Source organism: Procambarus clarkii, chromosome 6 (assembly GCF_040958095.1).
Source record: "Procambarus clarkii isolate CNS0578487 chromosome 6, FALCON_Pclarkii_2.0, whole genome shotgun sequence".
Lineage (NCBI taxonomy): Eukaryota > Metazoa > Arthropoda > Malacostraca > Decapoda > Cambaridae > Procambarus > Procambarus clarkii.
In genome coordinates, this window is record NC_091155.1 from 34,144,538 (window position 1) to 34,153,375 (window position 8,838).

Genomic DNA, 8,838 nt, shown 5'->3' on the forward strand with positions numbered 1-8,838 from the left:
AGAGGCACATAAAGGAACCGCCTAGAGGCACATAAAGGGCCGCCTAGAGGCACATAAAGGGCCTCCTAGAGGTGCATAAAGGGCCGCCTAGAGGCACATTAAGGGGCTGCCTAGAGGCACATAAAGGGCCGCCTAGAGGTACATAAAGGGCCGCCTAAAGGCACATAAAGGGCCGCCTAGAGGCACATAATGGGCCGCCTAGAGGCACATAAAGGAGCCGCCTAGAGGCACATAAAGGGCCGCCTAGAGGTACATAAAGGCCGCCTAGAGGCACATAAAGGGACCGCCTAGAGGCACATAAAGGGGCCGCCTAGACGTACATAAAGGGCCGCCTAGAGGCACATAAAGGGCCGCCTAGAGGCACATAAAGGAGCCGCCTAGAGGCACATAAAAGGCCACCTAGAGGCACATAAAGGGCCGCCTAGAGGTACATAAAGGGCCGCCTAGAGGCACATAAAGGTACCGCCTAGAGGCACATAAAGGGCCGCCTAGAGGCACATAAAGGGGCCGCCTAGAGGCACATAAAGGGCCGCCTAGAGGCACATAAAGGGCCGCCTAGAGGAACATAAAGGACCGCCTAGAGGCACATAAAGGGGCCGTCTAGAGGTACATAAAGGGCCGCCTAGAGGTACATAAAGGGCCGCCTAGAGGAACATAAAGGACCGCCTAGAGGCACATAAAGGGGCCGCCTAGAGGAACATAAAGGACCGCCTAGAGGCACATAAAGGAGCCGCCTAGAGGCACATAAAGGGCCGCCTAGAGGCACATAAAGGGCCGCCTAGAGGCACATAAAGGGCAGCCTAGAGGCACATAAAGGAGCCGCCTAGAGGCACATAAAGGTACCGCCTAGAGGCACATAAAGGTACCGCCTAGAGGCACATAAAGGGGCCGCCTAGAGGCACATAAAGGGCCGCCTAGAGGCACATAAAGGGGCCGCCTAGAGGCACATAAAGGGCCGCCTAGAGGCACATAAAGGGGCCGCCTAGAGGCACATCAAGGGCCGCCTAGAGGAACATAAAGGACCGCCTAGAGGCACATAAAGGGGCCGCCTAGAGGTACATAAAGGGCCGCCTAGAGGCACATAAAGGGGCCGCCTAGAGGCACATAAAGGGCCGCCTAGAGGTACATAAAGGGCCGCCTAGAGGCACATAAAGGGCCGCCTAGAGGCACATAAAGGGCCGCCTAGAGGCACATAAAGGGCCGCCTAGAGGTACATAAAGGGCCGCCTAGAGGCACATAAAGGGGCCGCCTAGAGGCACATAAAGGGCCGCCTAGAGGTACATAAAGGGCCGCCTAGAGGTACATAAAGGGCCGCCTAGAGGCACATAAAGGGCCGCCTAGAGGCACATAAAGGTGCCGCCTAGAGGCACATAAAAGGCCACCTAGAGGCACATAAAGGGACCGCCTAGAGGCACATAAAGGGCCGCCTAGAGGCACATAAAGGGCCGCCTAGAGGCACATAAAGGAGCCGCCTAGAGGCACATAAAGGGCCGCCTAGAGGCACATAAAGGGGCCGCCTAGAGGCACATAAAGGGGCCGCCTAGAGGCACATAAAGGAGCCGCCTAGAGGCACATAAAGGGCCGCCTAGAGGCACATAAAGGGGCCGCCTAGAGGCACATAAAGGGCCGCCTAGAGGCACATAAAGGGGCCGCCTAGAGGCACATAAAGGGCCGCCTAGAGGCACATAAAGGGCCGCCTAGAGGCACATAAAGGGCAGCCTAGAGGCACATAAAGGAGCCGCCTAGAGGCACATAAAAGGCCACCTAGAGGCACATAAAGGGACCGCCTAGAGGAACATAAAGGACCGTCTAGAGGCACATAAAGGAGCCGCCTAGAGGCACATAAAAGGCCACCTAGAGGCACATAAAGGGACCGCCTAGAGGAACATAAAGGACCGCCTAGAGGCACATAAAGGAGCCGCCAAGAGGCACATAAAAGGCCACCTAGAGGCACATAAAGGGGCCGCCTAGAGGAACATAAAGGACCGCCTAGAGGAACATAAAGGGCCGCCTAGAGGCACATAAAGGCCCGCCTAGAGGCACATAAAGGGCCGCCTAGAGGCACATAAAGGATCCGCCTAGAGGCACATAAAGGGCCGCCTAGAGGCACATAAAGGAGCCGCCTAGAGGCACATAAAGGGCCGCCTAGAGGCACATAAAGGGCCGCCTAGAGGCACATAAAGGGCCGCCTAGAGGCACATAAAGGGCCGCCTAGAGGCACATAAAGGGCAGCCTAGAGGCACATAAAGGAGCCGCCTAGAGGCACAAAAAAGGCCACCTAGAGGCACATAAAGGGACCGCCTAGAGGCACACAAAGGGCCGCCTAGAGGCACATAAAGGGCCGCCTAGAGGCACATAAAGGGGCCGCCTAGTGGAACATAAAGGACCGCCTAGAGGCACATAAAGGGGCCGCCTAGAGGCACATAAAAGGCCACCTAGAGGCACATAAAGGGGCCACCTAGAGGCACACAAAGGGCCGCCTAGAGGCACATAAAGGGGCCGCCTAGAGGAACATAAAGGAGCCGCCTAGAGGCACATAAAAGGCCACCTAGAGGCACATAAAGGGCCGCCTAGAGGCACATAAAGGAGCCGCCTAGAGGCACATAAAAGGCCGCCTAGAGGCACATAAAAGGCCGCCTAGAGGCACATAAAGGACCGCCTAGAGGCACATAAAGGAGCTGCCTAGAGGCACATAAAGGGGCCGCCTAGAGGAACATAAAGGAGCCGCCTAGAGGCACATAAAAGGCCGCCTAGAGGCACATAAGGGGCCGCCTAGAGGCACATAAAGGACCGCCTAGAGGCACATAAAGGAGCCGCCTAGAGGCACATAAAAGGTCACCTAGAGGCACATAAAGGGGCCGCCTAGAGGCACATAAAGGGCCGCCTAGAGGCACATAAAGGAGCCGCCTAGAGGCACATAAAGGGCCGCCTAGAGGTACATAAAGGACCGCCTAGAGGTACATAAAGGGGCCGCCTAGAGGCACATAAAGGGCCGCCTAGAGGCACATAAAGGAGCCGACTAGAGCCACATAAAGGGCCGCCTAGAGGTACATAAAGGACCGCCTAGAGGCACATAAAGGGCCGCCTAGAGGTACATAAAGGACCGCCTAGAAGCACATAAAGGAGCCGCCTAGAGGCACATAAAGGGGCCGCCTAGAGGCACATAAAGGGGCCGCCTTGAGGCACATAAAGGGGCCGCCTAGAGGCACATAAAGGGGCCGCCTAGAGGCACATAAAGGGGCCGCCTAGAGGTACATAAAGGGCCGCCTAGAGGCACATAAAGGGGCCGCCTAGAGGCACATAAAGGGCGCCTAGAGGCACATATAGGGGCCGCCTAGAGGCACATAAAGGGCCGCCTAGAGGTACATAAAGGGCCGCCTAGAGGCACATAAAGGGCCGCCTAGAGGTACATAAAGGGCCGCCTAGAGGTACATAAAGGGCCGCCTAGAGGCACATAAAGGGCCGCCTAGAGGCACATAAGGGGCGCCTAGAGGCACATAAAGGGGCCGCCTAGAGGCACATAAAGGGCCGCCTAGAGGCACATAAGGGGCGCCTAGAGGCACATAAAGGGGCCGCCTAGAGGCACATAAAGGGGCCGCCTAGAGGCACATAAAAGGGCCGCCTAGAGGCACATAAAGGGCCGCCTAGAGGCACATAAAAGGGCCGCCTAGAGGTACATAAAGGAGCCGCCTAGAGGCACATAAAGGGGCCGCCTAGAGGTACATAAAGGGCCGCCTAGAGGTACATAAAGGGCCGCCTAGAGGCACATAAAGGGGCCGCCTAGAGGCACATAAGGGGCGCCTGGAGGTACATAAAGGGGCCGCCTAGAGGCACATAAAGGGGCGCCTAGAGGCACATAAAGGAGCCGACTAGAGCCATATAAAGGGCCGCCTAGAGGTACATAAAGGTTTACTAAGTGCTTGTGCGGGGGGGTTGTAACAAACTAGGCTGTTGTAAGAATTATCCAGAGTGGTTTATCGACAAAAGAGAATGGGAAGCTGAGCCGCATGGTGACCTGACCCCCAGGGGAATTCGCGGTGGAAATAACCGACGCTTTGTTCATATCTGCGTAAATGAATCATCCTATAGTATTCAGTAATTTAGAGAAAATTAGCCTTTATTCATTTTGCATTAAAATTGTATTGTATAATAGTACTGGATACAATATCAAGAGTATTCTAATTATTGAGTTTAAGTCACCATCAGTGACGTCACGAATCGGATCTAACTTTTAAGGCGGAGTGACCGGCGGTCATAGGTCAGCAGGGTTGACATGTCTAATATTTCTCAAAGTTTTATTAACCATTTTGGGGATCGGGAACAGCTCTGCCGTTAGATGTTTGTAATTTAATTCAGTAAAATAATTCAACCAGTCTGGATCAATTAAGTACAACAGAGTTTAATTGTTATAACTTAACCTTGCTAAAGTAACTGGGTAAGCGATGCGGAACAATACAATACTCTGTCTGGGGTAGTCCAGACAAGGAAAAAATTAGTGTGGTCACGGAAGCAGCTAGGAGAGGTCAAACATCTTACCTCTCCCCAACAAGACCAGCACAACACCCAGAGCTGTGGTCGCCCAAGGTATAGTTGCTATTGTAAATTATAGGGATAGTCTTCTCATTTGCCATTCAGGTCAAGTAGGGAGTGTTAAAGTGATAGGGAGTGAACACATTTAGATTTTGTTTTAGTTTTCTTTTAATAAATTAAATTTGTTATTAATTTGCATTTTATTGTTTCCATGTGTTTTGTGTGTATACTTGTCCTGGTCACGTGGTCCACACGAGGCAGAGTTGCATTGGGCGCCGATTCTAACATCGAATCGGAATTATCATTACCGTGTAATTTATTCCACACTCAAGGTCATCGTTTATAGTGGGGATCAAGCCCCTAGGTTGATTAATTAGCGTGATCGATCCAGACCTCGATCATTGCTCTTGTATTACTGGTCTGGTGGTGGCAGCAGAGGTGACTCTAGGGTTTTGTTCAGAGCTTAGGTCACGTCATACTGGGTGTAGAATCCTAAGTCGGTCAATCGTCTTAGGACCACGTGGCGTGGAGTTGGCTTTGGTAAAAGTTTTGGAGTCCCTTGGTTTAGAAATAAAAGTAAGAATACGGGTAGAGGGAGTAGAAAGAAGGAAGTAAAGAGAGGGAACCCAAACCCGTGTTACAACAGTCTTCCTTCTGAACTAGCAACAGTCTTCCTTCTGAACTAGCAACAGCCTTCCTTCTGAACTAGCACCAGTCTTCCTTCTGAACTAGCAACAGTCTTCCTTCTGAACTAGCAACAGTCTTCCTTCTGAACTAGCAACAGTCTTCCTCCTGAACTAGCAACAGTCTTCCTCCTGAACTAGCAACAGTCTTCCTTCTGAACTAGCAACAGTCTTCCTTCTGAACTAGCAACAGTCTTCCTCCTGAACTAGCAACAGTCTTCCTTCTGAACTAGCACCAGTCTTCCTTCTGAACTAGCACAAGTCTTCCTTCTGAACTAGCAACAGTCTTCCTTTTGAACTAGCATCAGTCTTCCTCCTGAACTAGCAACAGTCTTCCTTCTGAACTAGCAACAGTCTTCCTCCTGAACTAGCAACAGTCTTCCTTCTGAACTAGCACCAGTCTTCCTTCTGAACTAGCAACAGCCTTCCTTCTGAACTAGCACCAGTCTTCCTTCTGAACTAGCAACAGTCTTCCTTCTGAACTAGCAACAGTCTTCCTTCTGAACTAGCAACAGTCTTCCTCCTGAACTAGCAACAGTCTTCCTTCTGAACTAGCACCAGTCTTCCTTCTGAACTAGCAACAGTCTTCCTTCTGAACTAGCAACAGTCTTCCTCCTGAACTAGCAACAGTGTTCCTTCTGAACCAGCAACAGTGTTCCATGTGAACCAGCAACAGTGTTCCTTGTGAACCAGCAACAGTGTTCCTTGTGAACCAACAACAGTGTTCCTTGTGAACCAGCAACAGTGTTCCTTGTGAACCAGCAACAGTGTTCCTTGTGAACCAGCAACAGTGTTCCTTGTGAACCAGCAACAGTGTTCCTTGTGAACCAGCAACAGTGTTCCTTGTGAACCAGCAACAGTGTTCCTTGTGAACCAACAACAGTGTTCCTTGTGAACCAGTAACAGTGTTCCTTGTGAACCAGCAACAGTGTTCCTTGTGAACCAGCAACAGTGTTCCTTGTGAACCAACAACAGTGTTCCTTGTGAACCAACAACAGTGTTCCTTGTGAACCAGCAACAGTGTTCCTTGTGAACCAGCAACAGTGTTCCTTGTGAACCAGCAACAGCGTTCCTTGTGAACCAGCAACAGTGTTCCTTGTGAACCAGCAACAGTGTTCCTTGTGAACCAACAACAGTGTTCCTTGTGAACCAGCAACAGTGTTCCTTGTGAACCAGCAACAGTGTTCCTTGTGAACCAGCAACAGTGTTCCTTGTGAACCAGCAACAGTGTTCCTTGTGAACCAGCAACAGTGTTCCTTGTGAACCAGCAACAGTGTTCCTTGTGAACCAGCAACAGCGTTCCTTGTGAACCAACAACAGTGTTCCTTGTGAACCAGCAACAGTGTTCCTTGTGAACCAGCAACAGTGTTCCTTGTGAACCAGCAACAGCGTTCCTTGTGAACCAGCAACAGTGTTCCTTGTGAACCAGCAACAGTGTTCCTTGTGAACCAGCAACAGCGTTCCTTGTGAACCAACAACAGTGTTCCTTGTGAACCAGCAACAGTGTTCCTTGTGAACCAACAACAGTGTTCCTTGTGAACCAACAACAGTGTTCCTTGTGAACCAACAACAGTGTTCCTTGTGAACCAACAACAGTGTTCCTTGTGAACCAGCAACAGTGTTCCTTGTGAACCATCAACAGTGTTCCTTGTGAACCAGCAACACAGTTCAGGAGAGAACAGCCCGCCACAGTCACACAGTCAGCCCCACAACATTAGGGTTCCGGCCTCCGGACAAATACTTGGTAAACAACAATTTGAAAGCAGTTATTACGGACTGATCACAGGAATATTAACATATATTTTCTTCCCATCATCCCGAGCCCGCAGCTGCGAGAACATGTGACTTTTACAGTTGTCAAAAGACAGAGGAAGATGGAGACAGAGGCAGGTAGGGAGAGATGTGAAGAGAGAGGGAGAGAGAGAGAGAGAGGGGGAGGGGGAGAGAGAGAGAGAGGGGGGAGGGGGAGAGAGAGAGAGAGGGAAGAGAGAGAGAGAGAGAGGGAAGAGAGAGAGAGAGAGAGAGAGAGAGAGAGAGAGAGAGAGAGAGAGAGAGAGAGAGAGAGAGAGAGAGAGGGAAGAGAGAGAGAGAGAGAGAGAGAGAGAGAGAGAGAGAGAGAGAGAGAGAGAGAGAGAGAGAGAGAGAGAGAGAGAGAGAGAGAGAGAGAGAGAGAGAGAGAGAGGGGGGGTAGAGAGGTGTAGGTAGAGGGAGAGAGGGGGAGAGAAAGAGAGAGGGGGGGGGGGAAAGAGAAACGGGTAGAAGGGAGAGACAGTTAATTGTGAGAGAGATAGAGAGAGAGAGACCCGGGCTCCACCGGGTGTCCCTACTAGTAAATTATAAAACCATTTCGAATAAATTTACTGCCAGTAACTTAAACAATGACGATAAATATAAATATGTGAGTCACTTAACAATATTTTCCTCCATAACTTCACTACAACACTGTCCACACACCTGTCAGTCCACCATACAGCAGGGAAAGTTACACTTAACACTTTCTTCACTGATAACTTCACTACAACACTGTCCACACACCTGCCAGTCTACCATACAGCAGGGAAAGTTACACTTAACACTATCTTCACTGATAACTTCACTACAACACTGTCCACACACCTGCCAGTCCACCATACAGCAGGGAATCAACACATTCTACGTGTTTGTGTCTCTCCAAGAAAGTACCAATTGTACTTGGTACAATAGTACCAAGAAAGTACCAATTGTACTTGGTACAATAGTACCAAGAAAGTACCAAAAGAAAGTAAATAATCAATTAAAGTTCTACACTGACACAACCCATTGTACTTTCTCGTATATAAATAAATCTGCTGACCGTTCTCAACATTTTTCACTCGTAAAAATGTTCAATAGTTTTGTTGATACGTTTACGGCGACCAGCCAGGATATGACGGCTCAAGGCTCCACACACCAGTGATTGCATCATCACACGGCCTTGTATACTCTCACACTCGGCCTTGTATACTTATCACAAGGAGTTATTATTATTAATATTTCACCAGGGAATATTACCACTATTTACCATTACGTGTAATATCAAACGGAAGAGAATGTACACACAGGGCCAGAGTATATTAGTGTAAGTATGAGTACACACGCCCGCTGGCTGGGAGGTCCGGGGGAACACCACCTCTACTGACACACACTCCCTCTGTGGGGACCCTGCTTGGCCCCGCGCCTCCAGTGCGCATGCGTCACTTCCCGTCTCGTCTCCCCTAGTTGTGCTTGCGGGGGTTGAGCTTCGGCTCTTTGGTCCCGCCTCTCAACTGTCAATCTACTGGTGTACAGATTCTTGATTCTTCGGCTCTATCAAATCTACATATGAAACTGTGTATGGAGTCAGTCTCCACCACATCACTGTCTAATGCATTCCATCTGTTAACTACTCTGACACTGAAAAATTATTTTTAATGTCTCTGTGTCTCATTTGGGTATTAAGTTTCTACCTGTGTCCCCTTGTTCATGTTCCACACGTGCTAATTAGTTGGACATTGTCCCACCCTGTCAGTTCCTGAAAATTTTGTAAGTGGTGATCATGTCTCCCCTTACTCTTCCGTCATCCAGGGACGTGCGGTGTAGCTCCTGTAGCCTTTCCTCGTAGCTCATA

General features: G+C 50.1%; 1 protein-coding gene across 1 annotated transcript in view; it reads right to left on the bottom strand.

Annotated features, from left to right (window-relative positions):
- The window catches only part of LOC123751235 (uncharacterized), a 114,827-nt gene extending 106,459 nt beyond the window's left edge, over nucleotides 1-8,368 (bottom strand). Inside the window, exon 1 of the mRNA XM_069311488.1 lies at nucleotides 8,254-8,368. The gene's annotated coding sequence lies outside the window, so the exon portion shown is untranslated. The remainder of the gene's footprint in view (nucleotides 1-8,253) is intronic.
- Between the last annotated feature and the right edge of the window lie 470 nt (nucleotides 8,369-8,838).